This window comes from Lepidochelys olivacea (assembly GCF_965140295.1).
Source record: "Lepidochelys olivacea isolate rLepOli2 genome assembly, chromosome: 20".
In the NCBI taxonomy this organism is placed as follows: domain Eukaryota; kingdom Metazoa; phylum Chordata; order Testudines; family Cheloniidae; genus Lepidochelys; species Lepidochelys olivacea.
The window spans coordinates 23,159-37,749 of record NC_140430.1 but is presented as its reverse complement, the minus strand read 5'-3'; the positions used below and the strand labels follow the sequence as shown (position 1 = coordinate 37,749).

The 14,591-nt window shown below is 49.7% G+C and overlaps 1 protein-coding gene across 4 annotated transcripts in view; it reads left to right on the top strand.

The window, feature by feature from the left end:
- The window catches only part of LOC311510470 (uncharacterized protein), a 39,856-nt gene that overhangs the window by 5,259 nt on the left and 20,006 nt on the right, over nt 1-14,591 (top strand). For 3 of the 4 annotated variants that reach the window (XR_014709093.1, XR_014709094.1, XR_014709095.1), the window contains exons 5-9: nt 6,243-6,379; nt 6,582-7,388; nt 7,690-7,807; nt 12,679-13,655; nt 13,983-14,123. The gene's annotated coding sequence lies outside the window, so the exon portion shown is untranslated. Of the gene's footprint in view, nt 1-6,242; nt 6,380-6,581; nt 7,396-7,689; nt 7,808-12,678; nt 13,656-13,982; nt 14,124-14,591 lie in introns of all 4 variants that reach the window. The other variant, XM_084610132.1, reaches the window with a different exon arrangement.

Below are 14,591 nucleotides of genomic sequence, written 5' to 3'. Positions count from 1 at the left end.
AGGTGTAATTCGCAGCAGTTGGGTGCATGTCCTACCAGGTGTAATTCGTAACAACACAAAGCATGAAAAAATACCTCCACCCACCCCACTCTCCCGCTGGTAATAGCTTATTGGCGGCTGTGATTGCAGAGCCATTGGCCATTATCTTTGAAAACTCGTGGCGAACCGGGGAAGTCCCGGATGACTGGAAAAAGGCTAATGTAGTGCCAATCTTTAAAAAAGGGAAGAAGGAGGATCCTGGGAACTACAGGCCAGTCAGCCTCACCTCAGTCCCTGGAAAAATCATGGAGCAGGTCCTCAAAGAATCAATCCTGATCCACTTGCATGAGAGGAAAGTGATCAGGAACAGCCAGCATGGATTCACCAAGGGAAGGTCATGCCTGACTAATCTAATGCCTTTTATGATGAGATTACTGGTTCTGTGGATGAAGGGAAAGCAGTGGATGTATTGTTTCTTGACTTTAGTAAAGCTTTTGACACGGTCTCCCACAGTATTCTTGTCAGCAAGTTAAGGAAGTATGGGCTGGATGAATGCACTATAAGGTGGGTAGAAAGCTGGCTAGATTGTCGGGCTCAACGGGTAGTGATCAATGGCTCCATGTCTAGTTGGCAGCCGGTATCAAGTGGAGTGCCCCAAGGGTCGGTCCTGGGGCCGGTTTTGTTCAATATCTTCATAAATGATCTGGAGGATGGCGTGGATTGCACTCTCAGCAAATTTGCGGATGACACTAAACTGGGAGGAGTGGTAGATACGCTGGAGGAGAGGGATAGGATACAGAAGGACCTAGACAAATTGGAGGATTGGGCCAAAAGAAATCTGATGAGGTTCAATAAGGATAAGTGCAGGGTCCTGCACTTAGGATGGAAGAATCCAATGCACCGCTACAGACTAGGGACCGAATGGCTAGGCAGCAGTTCTGCGGAAAAGGACCTAGGGGTGACAGTGGACGAGAAGCTGGATATGAGTCAGCATTTTGGGATGTATAAGTAGGGGCATAGCGAGCAGATCGAGGGACGTGATCGTTCCCCTCTATTCAACATTGGTGAGGCCTCATCTGGAGTACTGTGTCCAGTTTTGGGCCCCACCTACAAGAAGGATGTGGATAAATTGGAGAGAGTCCAGCGAAGGGCAACAAAAATGATTAGGGGTCCGGAACACATGACTTATGAGGAGACGCTGAGGGAGCTGGGATTGTTTAGCCTGCAGAAGAGAAGAATGAGGGGGGATTTGATAGCTGCTTTCAACTACCTGAAAGGGGGTTCCAAAGAGGATGGCTCTAGACTGTTCTCAATGGTAGCAGATGACAGAACGAGGAGTAATGGTCTCAAGTTGCAGTGGGGAAGGTTTAGATTGGATATTAGGAAAAACTTTTTCACTAAGAGGGTGGTGAAACACTGGAATGCGTTACCTAGGGAGGTGGTAGAATCTCCTTGCTTAGAGGGTTTTAAGGTCAGGCTTGACAAAGCCCTGGCTGGGATGATTTAACTGGGAATTGGTCCTGCTTTGAGCAGGGGGTTGGACTAGATGACCTTCAGGGGTCCCTTCCAACCCTGATATTCTATGATTCTATGATCTAAAGTGACCACTCTCCTTACAATGTGTATGATAATCAAGATGGGCCATTTCCAGCACAAATCCAGGGTTTAACAAGAACGTCTGACGGGGGGGGGGGTAGGAAAAAACACGGGGAAATAGGTTATCTTGCATAATGACTTAGCCACTCCCAGTCTCTATTCAAGCCTAAGTTAATTGTATCAAATTTGCAAATGAATTCCAATTCAACAGTTTCTCCCTGGAGTCTGGATTTGAAGTTTTTTTGTTGTAATATAGCAACTTTCATGTCTGTAATCGCGTGACCAGAGAGATTGAAGTGTTCTCCGACTGGTTTATTAATGTTACAATTCTTGACTGTTGCTCCATGAGGGAAACTGTTGTTGCATTACCCAGAGTGGCCACCGAGTGTCACTCTTGCTCCGTGAGGGAAATTGTAGGTGCATTACCCTGACTGGCCACCCAGTGTCACTGTTGTTCCGTGAGGGAAATAGTTTGTGCATTACCCAGATTGGCCACCGAGTGCCACTGTTCCTCCGTGAGGGTAATGCTTTGTGCATTACCTTGACTGGCCACCCAGTGTCACTGTTGCTCCATGATCGAAATTGTTTGTGCATTACCCTGACTGGCCACCCAGTGTCACTGTTGCTCCGTGAGGGAAATTGTTTGGCATTACCCTGAGTGGCCATGGAGTGTCACTGTTGCTCCATGAGGGAAACTGTTGGTGCATTACCCAGTGTGGGCACCCAGTATCACTGTTGCTCCATGAGGGAAATTGTTTGTGCATTACCCTGCCTGGCCAACCAGTGTCACTTCCTCCGTGAGGGAAATTGTTGATGCATTACCCAGAGTGGCCACCCAGTGTCACTGTTGCTCCGTGAGGGAAATTGTGCATCACCCTTACTGGCCACCCAGTGTCACTGTTGCTCCGTGAGGGAAATTGTTTGTGCATTACCCTTACTGGCCACCCAGTGTCACTGTTGCTCCGTCAGGGAAATTCTTCGTGCATTACCAAGAGTGGCCACCCACCGTCACTGTTTCTCCATGAGTGAAATTGTTGGTGCATTACCCAGAGTGGCCACCAAGTGTCACTGTTGATCCGTGAGGGAAATTCTTCGTGGATTACCTAGAGTGGCCACGGAGTGTCATTGTTGCTTCATGAGGGAAATACTTTGTGCATTACCCTGATTGGCCACTGAGTGCCACTGTTCCTCCGTGAGGGTAATGCTTTGTGCATTACCTTTACTGGCCACCCAGTGTCACTGTTGCTCCGTGAGGGAAATACTTTATGCATTACCCTGAGTGGCCACCCACCGTCCCTGTTCCTCCATGAGTGAAATTGTTGGTGCATTACGCAGAGTGGCCACCAAGTGTCACTGTTGCTCCATGAGGGAAATTGATGGTGCATTACCCTGAGTGGCCACCCAGTGCCACTGTTGCTCCATAAGGGAAATTGTTTGGCATTACCCTGAGTGGCCACGGAGTGTCACTGTTGCTCCATGAGGGAAACTGTTGGTGCATTACCCAGTGTGGGCACCCAGTGTCACTGTTGCTCCATGAGGGAAATGCTTTGTGCAGTACCTTGAGTGGCCACGGAGTGTCACTGTTGCTGCGTGAGGGAAATTGTTGGTGCATTACCAAGAGTGGCCACCCAGTGTCACTGTTGCTTCGTGAGGGGAATGCTTTGTGAATTACCCTGAGTGGCCACCCACCGTCCCTGTTCCTCCATGCGTGAAATTGTTGGTGCATTACGCAGAGTGGCCACCAAGTGTCACTGTTGCTCCTTGAGGGAAATTCTTCGTGCATTACCTAGGGTGGCCACGGAGTGTCATTGTTGCTTCATGAGGGAAATACTTTGTGCATTACCCTGAGTGGCCAGCTAGTGTCACTGTTGCTCCGTGAGGGAAATTGATTGTGCATCATCCTTACTGGCCACCCAGTGTCACTGTTGCTCCGTGAGGGAAATTCTTCGTGCATTACCCTTTCTGGCCACCCAGTGTCACTGTTGCTCCATGAGGGAAATTGATGGTGCATTACCCTGAGTGGCCACCCAGTGTCACTGTTGCTTCATGAGGGAAATACTTTGTGCATTACCCTGAGTGGCCACCCAGTGTCACTTTTGCTCCATTAGGGAAATGGTTTGTGCAGTACCCTTAGTGGCCACCCAGTGTCACTGTTCCTCCATGAGTGAAATTGTTGGTGCTTTACCCAGAGTGGCCACCAAGTGTCACTGTTGCTCCGTGAGGGAAATTCTTCGTGCATTACCTAGAGTGGCCATGGAGTGTCATTGTTGCTTCATGAGGGAAATACTTTGTGCATTACCCTGAGTGGGCAGCTAGTGTCACTGTTGCTCCATGAGGGAAATTGTTTGTGCTTCACCCTTACTGGCCACCCAGTGTCACTGTTGCTCCATGAGGGAAATGCTTTGTGCAGTACCCTGAGTGGCCACCGAGTGTCACTGTTGCTGCGTGAGGGAAATTCTTCGTGCATTACCTAGAGTGGCCACGGAGTGTCATTGTTGCTTCATGAGGGAAATACTTTGTGCATCACCCTTACTGGCCACCCAGTGTCACTGTTGCTCCGTGAGGGGAATGCTTTGTGAATTACCCAGAGTGGCCACCCACCGTCACTGTTCCTCCATGAGTGAAATTGTTGGTGCATTACCCAGAGTGGCCACCAAGTGTCACTGTTGCTCCGTGAGGGAAATTCTTTGTGCATTACCTAGAGTAGCCACCCATTGGCACTGTTGCTCCGTGAGGGAGATTGTTTGTGCATTACCCTGAGTGACCACGGAGTGTCATTGTTGCTCCATGAGGGAAATACTTTGTGCATTACCCAGAGTGGCCACCCAGTGTCACTGTTGCTCCGTGAGTGAAATTGTTGGTGCATTGCCCTGGGTGGCCACCGAGTGCCACTGTTGCTCCGTGCGGGAAACGGTTTGTTCATTACCCTGAATGGCCACCCAGTGTCACTGTTGCTCCTTGAGGGAGATTGTTTGTGCTTTACCCTGACTAGCCACCCAGTGTCACTGTTGCTCCGTGAGGGGAATGCTTTGTGAATTACCCTGAGGGGCCACCCACGGTCACTGTTCCTCCATGAGTGAAATTGTTGGTTCATTACCCTGAGTGGCTACGGAGTGCCACTGTTGCTCGGTGAGGGGAATACTTTGTGCATTACCCTGAGTGGACACCCAGTGTTACTGTTGCTCCGTGAGGGAGATTGTTTGTGTATTATCCTTGGTGGCCACGGAGTGTCATTGTTGCTTCATGAGGTAAATACTTTGTGCATTACCCTGAGTGGCCAGCTAGTGTCACTGTTGCTCCGTGAGGGAAATGGCTGGTGCATCACCCTTACTGGCCACCCAGTGTCACTGTTGCTCCGTGTGGAAAATTGTTGGTGCATTACGCAGAGTGGCCACCCAGTGTCACTGTTGCTCCGTGAGGGGAATTGTTTGTGCATCACCCTTACTGGCTACCCAGTGTCACTGTTGCTCCGTGAGGGAAATTGTTCATGCATTACCCAGAGTGGCCAGCCAGTGTCACTGTTGCTCCGTGAGGGAAATTGTTCATGCATTACCCAGAGTGGCCACCCAGTGTCACTGTTGCTCCGTGAGGGAAATTGTTGGTGCGTTACCCTGAGTGGACACCCAGTGTCACTGTTGCACAAATAATCTGCCTCACGGAGCATTACCCTGAGTGGCCACCGAGTGCCACTGTTGCTCCATGCGGGAAATGCTTTGTGCGTTACCCTGTGTGGCCGCCCAAGACAACACAGACATCTCACACAAAATATCTCACACACACAACACGACATACAACACTGACACACACACAGAATACGTCATTCATACACAAGCACGTCTGTCACACACACAACATACGACACTGACACACAGAATACGTCATTCATACACAAGCACGTCTGTCACACACACAACACATGACACTGACACACACAAACAACATGACACACAAAAATCAACACACAAATGACACTGACAGACACAGACACACAACACGACACACAAAATGGCACACAATTGTCACATACTCAACACAATACTGAAGACAACACACAACACACGACACCAATACACAACACTGAAGGAAACACAGAAGACACACAACACGTCAATATATACACACAACACGATACACAACGCCTCGCATGACACACAAGATGGCACACAACACGACACACAAAACATCACATACAAAACGTGAGACAACACACTACACTGACACACACACGTCACACAAACACTCAACACAACACACTCACAAAATAGCACACAAGTCACACACATAGAGAACATGACACACGTCACACATACACAAACATGTCTCACACACACAACACCAGACACCAACACACAACAGAACACACAACATGTCACGCACACAACACAACACACATGTCACACACGTCCTACGCCATACAAAACGACAGACAACATGACACAGAAATCACACACAACACCAACACACGACACACACATACACTCCACACAACACTTGAGACGACACCCAGTGCGTGCGAGAGTGGAGCGGTGACTGTCAGTGTTAACTTGATTTCTGTTCATGGAGTGGGGCCCATGTAGATGGGATGAAAGAGGGAGGCAGGGCTGAGGGCAAGATTTCAAGCACCAGTCGAGCTTTGTGGAGTGATGGCTCATGCTTGGCTTTTGCAGCTGGGCTTCCAGAGGAATTGTCCAGGAGCCCTAGCCGGATGAGAATATGGCAGAAGTGGACCTGAGCAGCTTGGGCATCTTTCCAAGGAGATATAAACAGGGCTCAGCTTTCTGCCTTCTGCAGAACTGGCTGTGAGGTCAGTGCTTTCAGTTCCTCATCTGTACTTGCTGTAGCACTATTCACAGGCCGTGCGCTTCCTCGTTGGGTACGGGGCTCTGTGGTATTAAGGCTGGGGAGGGGACAGAGTCTTCTGTGGGAGAGGCAAAAAGAAGAGCCTACGAGATGTTGCCAACCGAGATGGTAACTTACTTGTTTTTTTCACCTTGTGCTGGGTTTAGTACCAAGGAAAAAGAAGATAAGCCTCAGAATCTACTGCCCTCATGCGATGGTGAGTGAGAGAAGCGAGCCTGTGATCATTGTTGATGCCAGGCAAGAGGCGTCCATCTGGGAGCCGAGCAACCGCTGCTGTCAGTGAGATAAGTGTCTGGTTTGGTGAGGGATCTGCTCACACCCCACCTGAGTCCAGGTAGGGAAGCCCTGTAAGGTAGGATTGGGTTTGTAAGAAAAGGTTCCTGATCAGCTGTGGTTAAGAGGGAGAAAAGGTCCCCATTTTCAGAGGCGGCTCTTTCTCTGGTCAGGAACGGTGTCTCCTCCACAGCAGAAGTTTGGATCCAAGAGGATGACTCCAGGTGTTGAGTTGCTTGCCGTGCTCTCATGTTTCTCTGTCTTCTTTAGTGTGTTCGCCAACTCTCTCTCTCTCCTCTTCTCTCCTTTTGCCGTCTCACTTCATAGGATACGGGTAGTGTGCATTCCCAGAAGTGAGGTCTCGGGAGCCCTGGAGAAGTAGGAGCGGACGAAAATCGTGCAGGGCAGCGGGTGCGAGCATGGAGTGGTGACTGTCGGTGTTAACTCTGTGTCTGTTCATCGAGTGTTGGCAATGCATGGATGAAGGCAAGATTTCCAGCACCAATGGAGCTTTGTATAATGATAGCTCATGCTTGGCTTTGCAGCTACTCTCACAAAGGAATTGTCCAGGAGCCCTAGCCAGAGGAGAAGTGGCCAAGGTGTACCTAAGCAGCTTGGACATCCTTCTAAGCAGACATGAAGAGTCGTCAGCTTTCTGTCTCCCGCATAACTGGCTCTGAGTAAGCGGTCAGTGTTTTGAATTCCTCATCTGTGCTCGCTGCAGTATTTCTTCAGAGGCCGTGTGCTTCCTCTTTGGGTACAGGGCTCTGTGAGATTATGGCTGATGAGGGGCCAGAGTCTGCTGTGCAGAGTGATTATATTGGGTGCCGTTGCAAGGGGTGCTTTCTAGTTGTAGTACTAAAGGCCTAATGGTGGGGAGTGTTGGGGCGGAACGCTGCTGTGCGGGAGAGAAGAAAAGAATAGCCTATGCAATGTTGCCCACTGAGATGGTAACTTATTTGTTTTTCCACCTCGGTCTAGGTTTAGTACAAACAGTTTACTCCTCTCATTGGATGGAAAGCGAGCGAGAGCAGTGAGCCCGCGAGCACTGTTGATGCAAGCCAGGAGTCCTCCAGTTGGCAGTGGAGCAGTCGCTAATGTCAGTGAGATAAGTGTCTGGTTTGGTTAAGGCTTTGTTCACGGCCCGCCTGGCTCCAGGTAGAGACTCCCCATTAGCTGGGGCTGGGTTTGTAAGAAATGCTTTCTGACCAGCTGTGGTTACGAGAGAAACAAGGTCCCCATTTTCAGGGGCTGCTCATTTCTCTGGCCAGGAACAGTGTCTCCTTCGCAGGAGAAGGTTGCATCTAGGAGGAGGACTCCAGCTGGTGAGTTGCTTGCCTTCCTCCCATATTTTTCTCTTTTCTCTTGTGTGTTGGCCAACTTTCTCAGTCTCTCTCTCCTCTGCTCTCCTGGTACCATCTCGCTTTGTAGGACACGGGTAGGTGTCCATTCCCCCAGGTGAGGTCTCGGGAGCCATGGAGAAGTCGGAGCGGACGAAAATCATGCAGGGCAGTAGAAAGGTTGCTGAAAGTACCTGAAGAGACAAAGAAACTGAGAAGGGGGAAGTCCAGACTAAGACAGGAGTCTAATCTGTAAAGAGAAACAATGGGAAGTCTAAGCTATAGAAACTCTTCAAGTTGCCGAAAGACATTTAGTATGAGAAATTACTTCTTGAATCCAGTCTCTTTAAGACTCTTAGGCTTAGTATGTGTGTGTATTTGTATTTGCTTAGTAATCTGCCTTCCTCTGTTTGCTATCCCTTACAATCACTGAAAATCTAACTTTTATAGTGAAACTATTTTTTGTTTATTATTATTATTATTATTAAACCCAGTTTGTGCAACTGGTGCTCCGTGAGGAAATGCTTTGTGTATTACTTCAAGGGGCTGCCCGGTGTCACTGTTGGTCCATGAGGGAAATGATTTGAGCACGACCTGAATTGGCCACCCACTGTCACCATTGCTCCGTGAGAAAAATGCTTTCTGTGTTACTCCAAGTGGCTACCCAAGTGTCACTCTTGCTCCATGAGGGAAATGGTTTGTGCATTGCCCTGACTGGCCACCCAGTGTCACTGTTCGTGTGTGAGGGAAATGATTTGTGCATGATCTGAATTCGCCACCCAGTGGCACTGTTGCTCTGTGAGGGAAATTGTTTGTGCATTACCCTGAGGGGCCACCCAGTGTCACTGTTGCTCCATGAAAGAAATGATTTCCCTTCCTTAGAAGTTTTTAAGGTCAGGCTTGACAAAGCCCTGGCTGGGATGATTTAACTGGGGATTGGTCCTGCTTTGAGCAGGGGGTTGGACTAGATGACCTCCTGAGGTCCCTTCCAACCCTGATATTCTGATTCTATGATTTGTGCATTGCCTGAATTGGCCACCCAGTGGCACTGTTGCTCCGTGATGGAAATTGTTGGTGCATTACTCTGAGTGGCCACCTAGTGGCACTGTTCGTCCAGGAGGGAAATGATTTGTGCATTATTTAGATTGGCCACGTGGTGACACTGTTGCTCCATGAGGGAAATTGTTGGTGCATTACCCAGAGTGGCCACCCAGTGTCACTGTTGCTGCATGAGGGAAATGCTTTGTGCATTACCCCGAGTGGCCACCCAGGGTCACTGTTCGTCCATGAAGGAAATGGTTTGTTCATTATCTGGATTGGCCACCTGGTGTCACTGTTGCTCTATGAGTGAAATTGTTGGTGCATTACCCTGAGTGGCCACTGGGTGTCACTGTTGCTCCATGACAAAATGCTTTGTGTATTTCTCCAAGGTGTCACTGTTGCTCCATGCATTACCCTGAGTGGCCACCCAGCGTCACTGTTGCTCCATGAGGAAAATACTTTGTGCTTTGTGAATTACACTGTGTGGCCACCCAAGAGAACACACACACACAACATCACATCACACAAACATCACACACACAACATCAGACACAGAAAACATGACACATGACCCCAACATACACAGACGACACCGACACACACAAACAACATGACACACAGCACTCAAGGAAACACAGAACCGCCACACGACACCGACACACACAACCACGACACACAACACACACACGACACTCATGACACTGACACACACAAAGAAGGTGACACATGACACACGACACTCACGACACCGACACACACAAAGAAGACGACACTCACGACACCGACACACACAAAGAACATGACACTCACGACACACGACACTCACGACACCGACACACACAAAGAACATGACACTCACGACACACGACACACACAAAGAACATGACACTCACGACACACGACACTCACGACTCCGACACACACAAAGAACATGACACTCACGACACACGACACTCACGACACCGACACACACAAAGAACATGACACTCACGACACACGACACTCACGACACCGACACACACAAAGAACATGACACTCACGACACACGACACTCACGACACCGACACACACAAAGAACATGACACTCACGACACACGACACTCACGACACCGACACACACAAAGAACATGACACTCACGACACACGACACTCACGACACACACAAAGAACATGACACTCACGACACTCACGACACACAAAGAACATGACACTCACGACACTCACGACACACACAAAGAACATGACACTCACGACTCACGACACTCACGACACACACAAAGAACATGACACTCACGACTCACGACACTCACGACACTCACGACACACACAAAGAACACGACACCGACACACAGCATGACACACGACACTCACGACACCGACACACACAATATGAAACCGACATACACACACAAGATGACACGCAAAACATAACATACACACAACACATGACACCAACACACACACAATATGACACACAACACACGACACCGACTCACACAGAACACGGCACTCAAATGACACACACACGTGACACACACACGACACTGAGACACACGCAACATGACACTCACACGACATGACAATGACACCAACAGACACACACGCAACACAACGCCAACAGACACACATGCAAGATGACACTCACACGACCTGACACATGACACCAACAGACACACACGCAACACTGACCGACACTCACGCAACACGACACTCACACGACATGCAACACGACACTCACACTACACACACCTGACACACAACACAGACACAAGACGTTGCACATTGCATGTCACACACCACACATGGCACATTGTACACAGCACGTCACACGTCACGCACACAGTAAGTCACATGTCTCACATCGCACAAGTCGCATGTGACGCAAAACACGTTGCACTTTGCAGATGCACAAGTCGCACGCGTGTGCACGCCCACAACACGTGTCACACACACACACATGACACACAACAAGACACACGACAAACAAAATGACACACAAAAATCACACACAACACATGGCACTGACACACCACGTCTCACACACACAAACACCCAAGACGGCATACGACACTGAAACACACACACACCACATCACACATGCACAGACACACCCAAGATGGCATATGACACTGACACACACACATACAACACGTCACATGCACAGAAACACACCCAAGACGGCACATGACACAAGACACATGACACGTCACACGTAGCACACACATCACATCACACGTATGTTGCACACACTGCACGTCGCAGAGACAGCACGTCGCACGTCACACATTATACACAGTATGTCAGATGTTGCATGTTGCGTCACACGCACAACACGTTGCATGTTGCGTCACATACAAAACACATCGCACACACCACATTGCACACATCACCCGTTGCATGTCACGCATCACATGTGATGCACAACACGTCACACTTTGTATGTCACACAACACTTTGCATGACACACAGTGGCACACAACATGGCACACAAATGACACAACACCAACACACACAACACGACACACAACCCCTGACAAGAAACATGAAACGGCACACAACACAACACACACACAACACACGACATGGACACACACACAACACGACACACAGCCTGTTACACACACACTCAAGACAACACTCAACAACACACAACACGACATACAGCCTGTTACACACACACTCAAGACAACACTCAACAACACACAACACGACATACAGCCTGTTACACACACACTCAAGACAACACTCAACAACACACAACACGACATACAGCCTGTTACACACACACTCAAGACAACACTCAACAACACACAACACGACACACAGCCCGTTACACACACATAGAACACATGTCCCAGATACATAAACACGTCTCACACACACAAAATGATACACAACACGGACGACACATCATACGACACACAACATGGCACACAACACGGCACACAAAATCACACACAACATACAACACCGACACACACAACATGACACAGAGAATGGCACACCACACAAAACATCACACAGCAAACTTCACAGACAGGCAACACCGACACACACACACAACATGACATAAAATGGCACACAACATGACACACAAAAATCACACACAACAGACGACACCGACACACACACACACACACGACACCCCACTCATTGCACGTGGCACACACAGCATATCGCACGTCCCATGCCACATACAGCACGTCGCACGTCACGCACATGTCGCAAGTTGTGTGTCACACACACAGCACTTCGCACACATCATGTCGCACGTCACCCACAACATTTCACACGTTGTATGTCACACACACAACACGTGGGATGTTGCAAGCGCAGACCCAACATGTTGCACACACATCACATTGCGCGTCGCACGTTGTACACAGCATGTCGCATGTCACATGCGCAGACACACCACATCGCACGTCACGCACACTTCGCACACGCACAAAACGTTGCACGCACACAACACACACAACCCATCACACAGACACAATAAGGAAGCTCATAGTAAGAAGGTGATATGGAAGGGAGGGGTTCAGCTGTTGTGACCTGCACTGGATGTGCCATGTTTGTCTTTCTTCCACAGGACAGAAGCGACTTTGTGTGTACAAAGTGCAAGCTGGTCTCCATACTGGAAGAGAAGATTGAAGGTCTGGAGCAACAGATAACGACCCTGCGTTGCGTACGAGAAACGGAGGATTTTCTGGACAAAAGTCAGGATATGCTTCTACGGGCACAAAGCTCTAAAGATTTAAAGCAGGTTGCACAGCGGAGCCAAGAGGCCAGTGAAGAAGCTTGGCAACATGTGACCTCCAGAAGAAGAAGGGGGAATGTCCGGGTTCCAGCAACGCGGACACAGGTAACTAACAGCTTTCATGTTCTCTCCACAGGTACCATTGAGGAGAGTGGACCAGATGATATGTCCAGGGGGAGAAAGCAGAAGGAGACTCCGCTGGTTGGAAGGCATGAGATGCGCTGTCCTGAGATGGGGGGTTCCACGACCACCACTCCCAAGAGAAGGAGGCGGGTGGTAGTGTTCAGGGACTCTCTACTCCGGGGGACTGAGTCATCTATCTGCTGCCCTGACCGGAAAAACCGAGAAGTCTGCTGCTTGCCGGGGGCTAAGATTCGCGATGTGACGGAGAGACTGCCGAGACTCATCAAGCCCTCGGATCACTACCCCTTCCTGCTTCTCCACGTGGGCACCAATGATACTGCCAAGAATGACTTTGAGCAGATCACTGCGGACTACGTGGCTCTGGGAAGAAGGATAAATGAGTTTAAGGCGCAAGTGGTGTTCTCGTGCATCCTCCCCATGGAAGGAAAAGGCCTGGGTAGGGACCATCGAATAGTGGAAGTCAACGAATGGCTACGCAGGTGGTGTCGGAGAGAAGGCTTTGGATTCTTTGACCATGGGATGGTGTTCCATGAAGGAGGAGTGCTGGGCAGAGACGGGCTCCACCTTATGAAGAGAGGGAAGAGCATCTTTGCGAGCAGGCTGGCTAACCTAGTGAGGAGGGCTTTAAACTAGGTTCACTGGGGGAAGGAGACCAAAGCCCTGAGGTAAGTGGGAAAGCGGGATACCGGGAGGAAACACAGGCAGGAATGTCTGTGAGGGGAGGGCTCCTGCCTCATACTGAGAATGAGGGGTGATCAGCAGGTTATCTCAAGTGCTTATACACGAATGCACAAAGCCTTGGAAACAAGCAGGGAGAACTGGAGGTCCTGCTGAGAGGCATGTTAATCCGGAGTCACTGCAAGGCAGAACAGGGAGTGACTCCAAATTAACATGGGGGGCAGATAAGATCAGGGTGTGTCCCTGTGGTGAGGGGGTTTCAGTTGTTGCTAAAGGGGGGAAAGTTACTCAGTTTCTCTCTTTCTCTGCCTCAGGATATTGGGGTTGAGCTTCCTGGTTCAGACACTGCTGCCTCGATTGTGATCTGGGAGCCCAGGCTGAGCAGCTGCTGCTCCCCCAGCGGGATCGGGGCTGGGGAGTGACCGTGAGTAAAGCTTCCTCTGTGCCCAGCCAAGGTGAGGAATTTCTCCAGCTGTAATTAGCCCCATAGGGCAACCCAAGGCTCTGCCCACACCAACATCTGAGCCAGAGACTCCAGGCGATTGACAGAGACCTCAGGGAATGTGCAGGGAATGGGCATGAAAGTGACTCTGCACAAAGAGCCTCTCCTCCCCATAGCAATTGCAGGAGCCGATCCAGCCATAGGAGAGGGAACCCCCAGGATTGGCTGACAACAAGAGACAGGGGAAGGGAGACACAAGGAGAGAGAGAGAGAGAGAGTGAGAGACTGAAAAGGGCAGTGGGAGAAATAATTGGGGGGAGAGATTCCCAGATTTCTGACCAGCCCACGCACGGTTATTGCCGCATCCCTGGGTGGATTCACTTTGCTATGAACAAGATGAGGTGCAGGGGGAGGAAAAGCCAGCTCCTGACTCTCCCTGTACCCCCTTCTATAGGAGTGTGCTGCCCTGGGGACAATGTCA